This window comes from Camponotus vicinus, unplaced genomic scaffold, assembly GCF_025532165.1.
Source record: "Camponotus vicinus isolate PSW18456_S1 unplaced genomic scaffold, iyCamVici1.0 SCAF_2, whole genome shotgun sequence".
NCBI lineage: Eukaryota > Metazoa > Arthropoda > Insecta > Hymenoptera > Formicidae > Camponotus > Camponotus vicinus.
The window spans coordinates 25,488,183-25,502,053 of NW_028141956.1; the positions used below are offsets into that span (position 1 = coordinate 25,488,183).

At 29.4% G+C, this 13,871-nt stretch overlaps 1 long non-coding RNA gene across 2 annotated transcripts in view; it reads left to right on the forward strand.

Annotated features, from left to right (window-relative positions):
• The window catches only part of LOC145966968 (uncharacterized), a 36,428-nt gene extending 24,364 nt beyond the window's left edge, over positions 1 to 12,064 (forward strand). For both annotated transcript variants that reach the window (XR_014437249.1, XR_014437250.1), the window contains exons 2-4: positions 7,806 to 8,921; positions 10,455 to 10,698; positions 11,168 to 12,064. This is a non-coding gene — a long non-coding RNA (uncharacterized LOC145966968). The remainder of the gene's footprint in view (positions 1 to 7,805; positions 8,922 to 10,454; positions 10,699 to 11,167) is intronic.
• Positions 12,065 to 13,871: the final 1,807 nt, after the last annotated feature.

Below are 13,871 nucleotides of genomic sequence, written 5' to 3' on the forward strand. Positions count from 1 at the left end.
AGGTGAGACCTTATACACGCATACTGTTACTATATCTTGTCCACAATCGATTATGTTTACGACAATGGACAATGTATCTTGAATATTTAATCGATTATTCATGGTCGACTTTGACAAAAGACTGGTACGCAATACGGATGTCTTTAAAATTTTCCGTGCATAACTCGTACATAATTCAATCTCGTGACGAGATACAGAGCGACGATATCCATAAAAACTTATTCCTTGCGTGCGGCATAGTTGGAACATGGGTTATATTTGCGATTACGTATGTATTTCGCATGTCCTTCGCCGGCAAGAGAGACGATTCCTCTGGAATTTACACAACGCTCGTTGCCCGACCGGTCCTTTTACGGTCGTCGGAATAACTTCGTCGTGATTTCCCGTGGATTCGTGAAGACACGTCGACGAACGACGTGGCGATTTCTTGAAACCACGTGCTATTGTCGTACGTTTTATTTCTGGAGACAGCCGCGTCGTAAACCGGCTACGGGATGAGATGTCACACTCTCGCGATATACCATAAACGCAATAGTCAATGAAATGATATCGATTTGATATGTGAAGAATAGCTAAATCTAGCGTGATTTTTCTGTCGCAGGTCGAATGAATGAATTAACTAGAAATACAAAAAAACTCTCTTCACCAGACCAACTTTATAAGCAGCAGAAATATTTTGCTAAAAGTCAATTGGATAACAATGTAATGGGAGAGATCATCAATTATAATAGCAGACGAGTTTTTCAAAATAGACAAGATCATTAAGAGACATGACAACTTATCAAGCATGAGTCAAGTTAAATTGTCGAGGGTCATTAAAATGATAATTATAAAGGCTATTTTAATAGGATAGCCATCGAGATGATTTCTCTCGCGTTTACTACCACTGTAACAGGGAAAAGGGGAAAATGCACTTTTTAAGAGCGTTGATCATAAAGGTGGGTTACTACCGAGGCGCGTGCTACGACTGCTTCGTCGACGTGAAGCTGCTCTTATGGCACATTCGTGTCTTCCCTTCTTTCCTCCATATATATATATATATATATATATATATATATATATAAAACTTGATGTACGTATACGCATGGCCTATGTGCTTGTTAAAATTTGACGGTGCTCACGTTCTCACGATGAACACTATATTCGGGAGATATAAATGGGAAGCGATGACGACACTGTGCCACTAAGAGAGGCTATATACTTGCAAATTAATCAATTAGTATTTCCGCAAGTATATATACGACGTAATTAAAGACATTCTATTATAGATTAGTCTCTCCTTAAAACATTCTATAGCATTTGAATTCATATTTATAAATAGAAATATAATTGGTAAACAGAAATAGGTTCACAATTTGAATAACATAAAATTGAATCTTCTCTGAAGATCATTTGATAAAATCATATGTAAAATTAAACGAGGAATAATATTTTATCACTTAATAGCGTATTTCATTCTGTATCATTTCACGCGTATTAAATAAAGAGATATAAATATTCTATTTCTTCGCAGAAACACTTCACTTTACGAATGAATTACAATCGCAATTTTGCATGAGAATACCTCATAATCGATTTCTATTCTCTGGCTAAGAACTTTGTAGCAGCGAGTACGAGAGACGGGCGTTAACGACCATCACAAGACAAATAAACGAACGAACGATTGTTTAGCGACAAAGAGCGAGAACGGAAGTCCGTCTGTGTTCGCACACTTTGTAGCAATTTTACGAAGTTGTGACCCGATACACAAGTTCGACGTTCCGGACTGTACGGGTAGATTAGATTTGGCTTAAGAGTGGATGAACTGTTCTGCGATAAAAGCAGGTAATTCCGCGACGCGCTCACTAACTTCGACACGACTTGGGCGCCCGGAAAATAATCAGCCGCGGGGGTTGAGTCGAGGGGGTTGCAGTCGTGTCGACAGACCACGACGTAGACAAACCCCCTTGTTCCAAAGGGCTGTTATCCGTAGGTCCAGAGAGAGGGGAGGCAAGGGGATCGGTCTTTGTGCTTCTCGCGGAAATCGTAAGATTGGTATCGTCGGTTGGCTCGGTCTTGCGCTTCACGGCGACGTCACCGCCGTAGTGGTCGCCTTTTATTTCGAGGGAAATTAACGACGACCGCCGAGTAATTGTCGGGCGTTAAGCTCCCGCAGAACGTAATTACGCGAGGACAAAGCGGTGTGCGAGGTAAATACGAAAACGCGGTCGCGGGACGAATTTGTCGCGACGCTTTCGAGGCAGCGAAACTTCTTCAGAACTCCGTTCCCGGCTGTTGTTCTCGTTTGTGTGGATCTGGAGTTTTCTAACTGACGAAAGAGTGTCTCTTCACAACGACCACACAATTAATAATTAAAATGATAGTCGTGTCAACGCGGTTGCAGCGATCGTTTTAGATTAAATATACAGATATCGCGATATATTAGATATATGAAAATATATTATAAAAAAATTATATATATTATAAAAAAATTTTTTTCTCGTCAGCAAATTTAGACGAATGTATATTTTTTCTTAAATTCATGTAAAATAGAATAAGTGGTACAATCTGCCTATTTATATTTAAAGATACAGCCTCAAATGTAAAGATGAAAGATGTCTTTGACTTAACGAGTAGTAAATTATAGCGTAACTACTTAATAACGAAATAATAAAAAAAAAAAACTTTTAGTTTTCTTCTTCTCCCGATATTCCGAAACTTTTTTTATTCCCGCAAACTTTTCACTTCACTTCTGTAATATTCTTTACTTTGTTTCCGCCAAAAAATTTGGTTAAATTTTTAAAATATTATTAGTGGTTTTTAAGAGTCGCAGAATAACTTACATATATTTAATGTTAGTTAAATATAAGGCTAAAGGAAAGAAGTTTAATTAGCTTTTAAAAATACAATTCTTAAATATGTCAATATAAAAGAATTATTAAGTAAAATATACATTATAGAAAAAATATTAATAACAACTACATAATAAAGTAAACTTATTGGAAAGTATTTAATCTCAAAAGATTGCTCTTTTGAATGTTTCTTAAATCCGTCTCTCTGTATATACATGAAAAAAGTGATTTGTACTGATTAATTCAAGAATTCGTGAATATCAGGGGATTAATTGCGATGATTAACTCGCTCGAACGTGTCCGTTGTCGGTTTTTTTACTTAAATTAATTATCGCGGTGCCGTAATTACAGCATAAACAAAGCGCGAGACACGCGTGTTGCACGCGTTGAAGTAAACGCGAAGATATAATGATACGAATTTGTCGCGGATGGCACGGTCGCACCCGTTATCGGCATCCACTGCGACGCCCACGCGCCGACTACAGATGGGGCCCGTGGCTGCAATTTAAAAGTCCATTTGTTCCTGAATAACGTAGGAAACACCGACAATCACCGGCACGCGCATTTTATCCAAAAAATATTGGGGCTGAAAATTGTATATAAGCCCGACAAAGAGGCGGAAAGTGGTAGCGAGTGAAATAGTAAGAAGCGGTATATGAGTGCGGAACGCACACAATTGTGTAAAATTGTAGAAGGAAAAAGGAGTTAAATCGGCAGAAAGTAAAGAAATATATCTCCTGATGACAATCTCGATTCTTATTGACGTCATTTACAATATATATCTGTCGAAAAATAAAAATTGTGGCCATAAGTAGAATAATACGATAATAAGTTCTTACAGCCGTTTTTATCAGTTTCAATTTAAAATTCATGGAAATAAAATATGTTTGTTTTTAACTTTTAAAAATAAGGAAAGTATCTGTCTTTACTAACTGACTATTAATTTTAATCGAATGCAAAAGATGTTGTGCTTTATACGCATATAAGTAAAAAACAGTGTGATACATTCCATGTCTCATTTGCTACACGTGTACTTTAACGTGTTTGTCCATAAATGACTTACTGTTAGATATATTTTATCCAGTTTTTATATGCATATTCTTCAGTGTAATACATATATTAACATTGCATTTAATAGATTTAATAGATGCTTGTGCGGTCATACACATCAATCAAAGAGATATTTCTTTAACGTCTCTATCATACATCATATATTCATTTTTTACACAATAACCGGAATAATTAAATATACATTAGGATATAATTTTACAATTTTATTAATTAATACTTGTCTTTGTAGAATCCATTATAATTCTAAGAAAAATACGGTTGTTTTCTGCTTTTCAATTATTCGGCATTGCGATAAGATTGTACAATTTCTGATTTGTTAATACAATAAATATTTTTCTTCTGAAATAAGATAAAAGAATTAATAATTTCTTCGATTTGTTTGAGATATTTTTTGATTAATATTGTAATGATAACTTTTACTATTCTCCCAGTGTTCTTATACACATATGTAATATATATACACCTACATATAAACATATATGTATATATAAACACATATACACACATATTATATATTTAATATTTTTATAACAATATAAAATAAGTTTTTAGAACAAAACAATTTCAATGATAAAAAATTTTTCTGGCTGATATTTTGGAAAAATTTTTTATAATAATTATCAATTAATACAAATTATCCAATTGACAGATTTCGCGATCATTATATCACGTTTATTTGTTATTGTTTTATAAAGCTTTCGAGAAATGCGCACCGCAGATGCATACGATATTCAATGCAACCTTGATGAGACATACGTACACGTGTGTATTTTATTTACGAGACCAAAGTTACAATCAACAGTTGCAGTTATCATTCTTTTACCGTTTATATTAGTCATTTCTCATGCATAATGTTGCATGAGAAGAGAATAATAAATATACGACTTATTGTTAATCTCTTGAGACACGTGATTAATGTGTTTATTATCAAATTGTAGCAAGAATTATAATTTTTTTCTACCAATCATATCATATATCTCATGTTTTCGAGAAACTTCAAATCAGCAAAGAAATATATATAATTATAAAAAAAATAAATAACTATTTTTTAAATATTTGGAGTCTATATAATATTATTAGATCATATGATAGATATACGTTAAATATGTAGATTAAGATGAAATATGTTTCTTAACAATTCGACTACGATATTTATTCATATTTATCCTGCACATTTTCAATCCCAGTATTAATGATATTTGGATTTTTTGCGGATCGGCGAACTCATTGTGCAGTAGACAGAAATCTGACTGACCTTTAACGTCTTTTCACACATAAACATTGAGTGAATAAATGCGGAATAGCTTAGTGGTATTTACGCATCTATGACTGTTCTGATTTGCATGTAATTGACATTTATATGAATAAAAAAAAATCGTGTCCTGAGATTATAATTTAAATGACAAATCATACGGTTCAAACGAGCAACGTGTATTGAAACGTGACTTTGCGATTTCCATAACAAAAAAAGATTTTAAAAGATGTTTAAAAATATATATTGAAACGACTGCGTATAATGTATGTATTGTTGTAACTTAAACGTGACTAATTCCTATAAAATAGACAAGAAAAATGAAACTTATTGTTAGCGATAACTCAAATGACAATTATTGTCATGGCTTTGTATAAATTTTATATCGGTTTTTAAATCATAATTTTTTATTTCTATACCGTACACATATAATAACTAACTAATGATAATATAGAAAATTTTACAAATTTATAAATTATAATTATCACAAATCAGAAATAACATAATAATGTAATTATGTAATTGCACACTATTTACTACACAATGCTATAATATAATTATAACAATTTAAAACATTGTAGAGAATTTTCAGATACCTAAAATACCTCAGCCTATTCAATTTTTAATAAGATTATAAGATACAAGTATTTGATTGATGTAAATTTCTTGCAAATTAGAATCTATTATCACTATCATTGCCGTAGCGTTTACAATATAATCGTCATCTCATCGACACTGTTTATATTTAATATTAATAAATAATAAAATTTAATATTAATTTAATGATGTGAGATGAGATAAATGAAATAAAGATACAAAAAGTAATTACTAATAATAGATTTAACAAGAAACTATATTTATAATAAATAGTCTAAATAATTTCTGCCAACTTTTTGAATATAATTCTTTAATCACATTTTTACTTGAAGCTTGCTACAATCTTGACTATAATCTTATTATCATGATTATCTGTCTAGCTTCTTTCTCCTTTGGAAAATTTATCATTAATTGTACATTTGTTATTACAACGACAGTTATACATAATACGATACAGTTGTAGCGAATTATCGTGGATGCCACATTGCCATTTTGCTTCCTCGCTGACAGAAACCACCTTCACACCCGGAAATTATGTGGCGTGAATTCACAGTGCCTTAGCGTTCGACAGCCTGTCTGAGTACATTTTCCGGCAACACACGTTAGACGCCCAAGTTTCGCGAAAGCACGAGCTGTGACGTTTTAAGATCGTATATTACTGCGTTACAAGAGTTACATGTGACATTTCCCATAGCACTTTATCTAAGTCGTGATCGCATTAAATATGTTTTACTTTGTATTAATAAATATATAATGATAAAATTTATAAAAAATATTTTTACACTTTTAAGATATTATAAAAAATATGATTAATGAGACAAAAAATATATAAAATACATATAAGATAATATGTAAAATATAGGATACATAAGTAAAATATATAAGTAAAATATACATAGAATATAAAAAAATAATTGCTCGAATATAAAAAAAATAATTGCTTGAATATCTTTAACTTTTAAAAACAATTCATATGATATTAAAATAGCAAGTCATTATATCAATAATCTATGATCAATATTGATAATCATATACACGACATATCTCTCTCTCTTCATGTTTTATCTTAATATAAGATTAAAAATAATTTTCTTACTAAAAGAAATTTCGTAAAAATAATTAAAAAACTCATTAAATAAATACGATTCATTAATCGCCTGTTTAGATAAATTCAATATTAGATTGATTTAATTCATATTTAGTTTAGATAATTTATACATAAACTCTTTAAGCATATTTGCAATTTTTCTAATGTTCTTACACAAAAGATTTTTATACGATATTATCATTTGTACTTTGTCTTATTAATATTTCTCTAGCTGAGATATATATAGACTTAAAAAAAATTGTTACTTATTTATGAGCTGAATCTTTAATATACAATCTATACAGATTATACAATCTATACAGCTATTTTTTATACGTTTTGCGTGTATAACGCAAAACGTATAAGAAATGGCTGTATAGATTATATGTATTAAAGACTCAGCTCATGAATAAATAACAATTTTCAATCGATGTTACAATATACATATAATAAAGTATGAATTGTTATTAATTCTGAGAATTGAGAATATTGTATGATGTGCATGTTTGTGATATATTAAAATTCTAATAACATAAATACTCTCTAGAAAAATTTCAAATAATCTGTCATGACATGCTTATAACATTTTATCATAATTTTGATTTTTATGATTAATTATCTATTATTTAATTCTCTATAATAATAATTATTATTATTTTAATAAATCACTTTGTAATTTAATTTATACTATAGCAAAAGTATTTTTTCTAACATATTCTCATGTGTGTGTATGTATGTGTGTATGTGTACACGTAGTTTAGTTTTAATTTTAAATACACTTAAAAATGACACGCGTTCTTTCTGAAACTCAACTTGGATAAATTGTGTGTGCATGCGTACGTGTGTGTAATTCCTTAAATGAAGTCGGAAGTGTCCATTTATAGAAAACGCAATTCCTATGCTTTGTCATCAATTCTTTCATCACGAGAAACGTTCAAGCGCATACGTGCGGCCTCTTTCATTTTAGGTAGAAGTTTGATTCGGTCGATGACACAACGTCATCGCAACTCTTTTCCATCGTGCTTCGAACATTGACGAGTGAGCGACGAGTGTCACACTTGGCACCAGGGTGACTCCCAGGAACGCACAACGTTCGAAAGAAGGAAACAAAAAGCGGAGGAAGTAGGAGGTGCACGCAATAAAAACGATGTGCGTGAGCGGACGGGATGACGGACAAACAGACGGGGTGCAACGAGGTCACGTGTATCGGCAAGAAATAGAGAGAGTGACGGAGGATGCATTCTCGATGAAGGCACTACTGCGGAGCGAATGACAATCCGAATTTCCGTCGTTGTACGAGCGGCTCGTGCATTTTTTTTTACAGATACGCCCGGATGGCGCCGAAACCATTGATTAAATCCCGGCGCCGACCCATTTTTCCTCTCTCGGTGACCTGTTCCTCTCTTCTTCCCCGATCTTCCCGATTCTCCCTTGCCGCGCGAGTCTCGTATGCGCGAACATTTTGGCAACTCGTATACGTTCGTGTTATTGCCGCACCGATTGAGAATTACAGAAATCACTTGACTTCAACTAATCCATATAAACACCATTCTCTTGCCGCGTAGCATCTATCGCGTGTTTTAAAGCTGAAAAAGTTAACACTCGATAAAACACAAACGCGACACATGTCGCTCGCGGACTCCTCCTCAATATTGATATCGCAATATCAATTAAACCTTTTAATATGTATAGATATGTCAATTAAATGTTTCAAATTTTATTTAAAAAACTAAATAATGTGCTTCTTTTTAGAATTTGTTGTTCTCTTAATCAAGTATGATATGTATGAAGAGAAATATATATATATTATGGAATCTTATAAATTAATACAAAAAAATTTTAATGCAATTTAAAACTTATTCCACGATTAAATTGTGCTTATTGTAATCTATGTATCTATAATTTGAATTCTTCCCTCTATTTCTCTTTTAGAAGAGTGGGAATGGTACATTGATAACAATGGCAATCAATATCGATATAATTGATTATATTTGGCACTGAAATGATACGTATGCAGTGCTTGACAATGGCAACTCAGAGATAGGCTAAAATAGTGAATTAAAAAGGAGATATTAAGGAAAAAGTGAGTATTGTTGATTTTAACATGTAATTTTAAGATAGATATAATTTGCTTTAAAATAAATTAATTCATTTAATTTCTATTATAAATTAGCTTAGATAGAGTTGCTAAGTTCATGCTAATACATTTGCATATTTTGAAACAGAAAAATTTGACTTTAATAAGTTTTATGCGAGTAACCTCTCTCTCTCTCTGAACTCTATAAATGAAATTACTAAAAATAATCATTAAAAGCAATCATTAAAAATAATCGTAACATTTTTAACTCATATATAGCATAAATGATTGAATTAATATGTTTACAACAAATTATAAGCATTGCGATGAATCTCCCTCATAATAAATTGCAAACAATTAAGAAAATTAATATTACTGTCGTATTTATCAATCGTATTAACAAATAATATTCATTGAACAATATTTAATATCGTGTGAAGAAGAAATAAATTTTAAAAATTCATAATTTTTATAATGATTTATTTAAATTCATGTTATATTTTTAAAATATTATTATGTATAATCGTGATGATATTACCTAACCAAAGTATTTGACTTTCATTTCAAATTAGATTCAAGCGATATTAAGAAATCATAATTTTACTGTTTGAAAGTTTTTGTAATCTTTTCCCAGGCATATGAGTATATATTGTCTGATTGCACCTGATTACACCATAATTTGTATGCTGGAAAACATTATCATAAAAATCAAATATACACACTATAGATATAATAGTAAATTTCTTTTTATTTTTACGATTAGATTTATTTTATTTATTTCTAACATTATAATATAAAATATATAGAATATTCTAGAGTTAATCCAATCATATGAATCATACTTTACAATACAAGCAACTCGATTTTAAGATAAAAGATAGATAAAAGAATTAAGAGAGATAAAAATTTACGAATTCTCAGAAATAAATATGACGTAAATTCAACAAACGTATTGCCTTCATGTATACATGTATGTATATCTCGTGTAAAGCTATCATATTTATCTCCTTTAATTATTATCGCTATGTATCTTTTATTGCTGTCTCTTTCTGCTGTTTCTTTCCCTTTCTGTTGCTTTTGATGATGTAAAAATATATTTAAGAAAGAAATATGTATTGTCTGTTTAAAAAAAGTGAAAATTTTATAATTATTAATAATAAATTAGATCATAACACATGTATCTATATTTTTTAAGTTTGATCTACCATCAATATGTAAAATGTATCTATATACATATTATTAATTATTTTGCAATTTATAAAATTTTTAATTTAATTAATAACATACTCCAATTCCAATAAGTATTTAATATACTTTAATAAGTACATTTACCTATTTACTCTAATATTATTATAAAATTATTGTGTCGTTTAAACATGCATATAAACGTCTCTCTAATTGAAATTATTAGTATTTTCAATTTATATATCTTCTCACATTATCTTGATCATTGTTATTGATTAACGCATATTCACGTATAAATTCTATTTTTATTCTTCAAGAGCAATGACATATTCTATTTTTTCTTTTTTCTTTTAGATTCTGAAGTTATGAACATCGTAACTTTATAATCTAGCGATCATATAGTATAAATCAAACATGTATGTGATAGATAAACCATTACCATCTGCACCACCTCCGTACACGGAGTCACAATCGAATTATATTCCGAATAGTGCACCCCCACCTTATACTCCATCAGATGTATCGATAATATCGATTCAAACTCCACCCGCAAACATACCTCAAAGTATAATAATAGCGGAACCTAAAAACGACAAAGGTAAGTTTAAATGAACTATAGATATTAATTAATTATGGTATTACAAGACTTGATATACATATATCTATATGATATACATATACCTATACATATATCTATATGATATACATATATATATGCGAGAAGCAAAATATATTACAAAATTGAGAAAGAAATTCTATTTAAACTTATATTTTTAGAGACACTAAAAATTATGTTTAATTTTAAAATGTTTAAAAAAAATTAGTGCGAAATAATTATTCTTCTCATCCAGAATGAATAATTTTAGATTCTTAACAAATAATTTATAGTGATTGTGTATAATTGTCATATTAAATAATGACTTTTATTATGATGGATATACATATATTATTGTCTATCGATGCATTAAATGTGTGTTATTAAATTTGGAAATTTTTAAGTCACATGCAAATCATAATCAATTTTTTTCGTCTTTATTTCATTATAACAAAACTTTTTTATGTTTTAGCCTGTGGTAAATTTATTCGACTTAAGATAATATGTTACATACTTCTTATTATACTGATAATTATCATAGCAAGTTCAGTTTTTTAATTGTAATAGTAATTTATATATTACTATCGTAATATGCCTAATTAATGTATGTATTTATGTGGAGTTTTTAAATTTTTATATTTATATAAAAGAATCTCTCCACACATTATAGCTTCATATAATTTTGTAATAGTTGCTAACGATAGTCCAAATTAGATACTGAAATGTGCGATATGAATGATTAATGATCATTAAAAGAAAAAATTTGCGCTTTGCTTAATGCTCCTCATTTTCTTATAATTAACTCGTTTTCTTATAACTCTATATAATGAATATTATATATCAGAATCTTCAACTTCGATTTGATGAATAATTTATTAAGTTATTATTTTTAGTATGAAATAAAGCAAGAATTTATATTATTGTAAGAGTGTTATATCTATGATATATATGCGAATATGAATATATAGTAAATGTGTACTTTGTTATTAATATTAATACTAGCATTACGAATATATTAATTAGTTCTATAATAATTAATGTACCGGCATTTTGTAATTGTTATATCAATAACTGCAGAAATTGTTATATGATTTTATATAATTAAAATCACATAATATATAACATAACAAAATATTATAACATCTTCTCTAATGTATAGTCTTAAAGATAATAAAATTGTTTGCGTCTCTGCTTGAGAGACAGTCGAGAATAAATTTTGCATTGCGAACTACGTATACGTTCGAATTGCGTAATTGTTTTGACGAGTTATTACTTTTTATATTAAGTAATTTATAGTATGTCTCTTAGAATATATATACATATAAATACTAGTTTATATAAGAGTATAAAACAAAATAATATAATATTCATCGTTCGATACAGGTATTAAAAATAAATAGGTATTAAAATTATTTATTTTATTTATTGCTTTCGTACCGCATTTAATTTATTTATAGTCAAAAATATAAAATATATTTACGATAAAAATATTTTATATACATGTACACATTGATTAATACATTGACGAGATATTGTTAATAATTTACAAATACAATGTTTTATAATTGTTTAGTAAGCGTGCTCGATGTATCAAGAAATATTCCGAAAGACTAACGAAATTAATAATCAATCACAAGTTTATGATATGATTCATTTAGATTACAGTTTTCAAGATCGTCTATCTATATATTATATGAAAAGTAATATTTTATATTATATTTTTATTATATTTTATATTATATTTTTATTTTAAATTATAAGATGTATATTTTTTTAATATATAGCATATATATTTTTATAAATTTATATTTTAAATAGAAGCATTAAATGGAAAAAAATATAAGAAATAAATAAGACGAAATATTATTATATTTTTATTGTTATACTTTTCCTATTATTATTTATATATGTATGTATATGTTGGGGGGGGGGGGGTTTGCTAGTTTCTCTAACCTCTATATATTTACCAAAATATCAATATAAATTTTTCAAATTACTATACAAAAGTAAAAAGAAAGGAGAAGAATTAAAGTTCTTTAATGATATCCTTTTATAATTCAATCGTTATTTAAACGTCACAAAGACGTATTTTACATTTTTATCAATTCATTTTCACTGTCGCAGTTGTTACTATAAAATTATTGCCACTGACAAAACGATGAGAGAATGGTTCTCCTGTGCACGTAATTCTTTCATTTTCCCATGAATGTTAGTGTAAAATATCGTGTATGGAAACAAAGGTAAATAGAGAATGCAAAGGGAAACGTTAACGATATCCTTTATCAAAATCGCAGTGCAACAAAATCCCATTTCGCACACTTTTTGGCCTTGTACGTATTTCAGTATCACGAGCATTAAAGATGTTGGTCGATGTGGGCGACACGTTAAAGCTCGCAGTATAAGTAACGACCATATTTCGCAGCTACAACAAAACGTCACCCACACATGGGGGACTGTGCGCGGAGAGCGAGGTGGAAAGGCCGGCGGGTTGGCTGTGATATCGCTCGCTTTTATTATTAGCGCAATAAAACCCCGGTAACTGAGTAATAATTTAAAAGTTTGAGAGCTGTTCACAGCTCAAGTACCTTCGGCGTCGCGCCGCGCCAATAAGTGCGATCGGTAAAATTCGCGAATATTTCGCGCTACAGGATCGGAATAGCGGTAACCAATGGTAGTTTGGTTTTACAGACTATCCTGTGTTGAACCTGGCCATTTAAAATCATGTTGAATAAATATAAATTTGGAAACAAGACGTATGCGTTTGAATCTAATGACCTTTTTATATGACAAATATAGATATAAATACTACAGGAAAAGATAAAAAAAAAAGAAAAAATAAATAACGACAACATGCGATATTGATAACATGTTGATGACGTTTTTATCTGCAGCGATTGCATTATTCATTATGTAATAGATATATTAGCCTTCAAAATTTATTCAAATTTGTAACAATAATAAGATTAGGCTATTTTTTCAAAGCAAATGTATAACAAATCATTTTCCTCTCTATTACAGGTAATTTATTTAGACTAGAGAAGAAAAATTTACGGTACAAAAATATGCAATGAAACTCGTATAGATTCGTTGATGCGCAAATATTTTGATTAAATATATATGTGTAAATAAAATATGTAATAAAATATTTAATTATTATAATTAAATATTTAATTGTT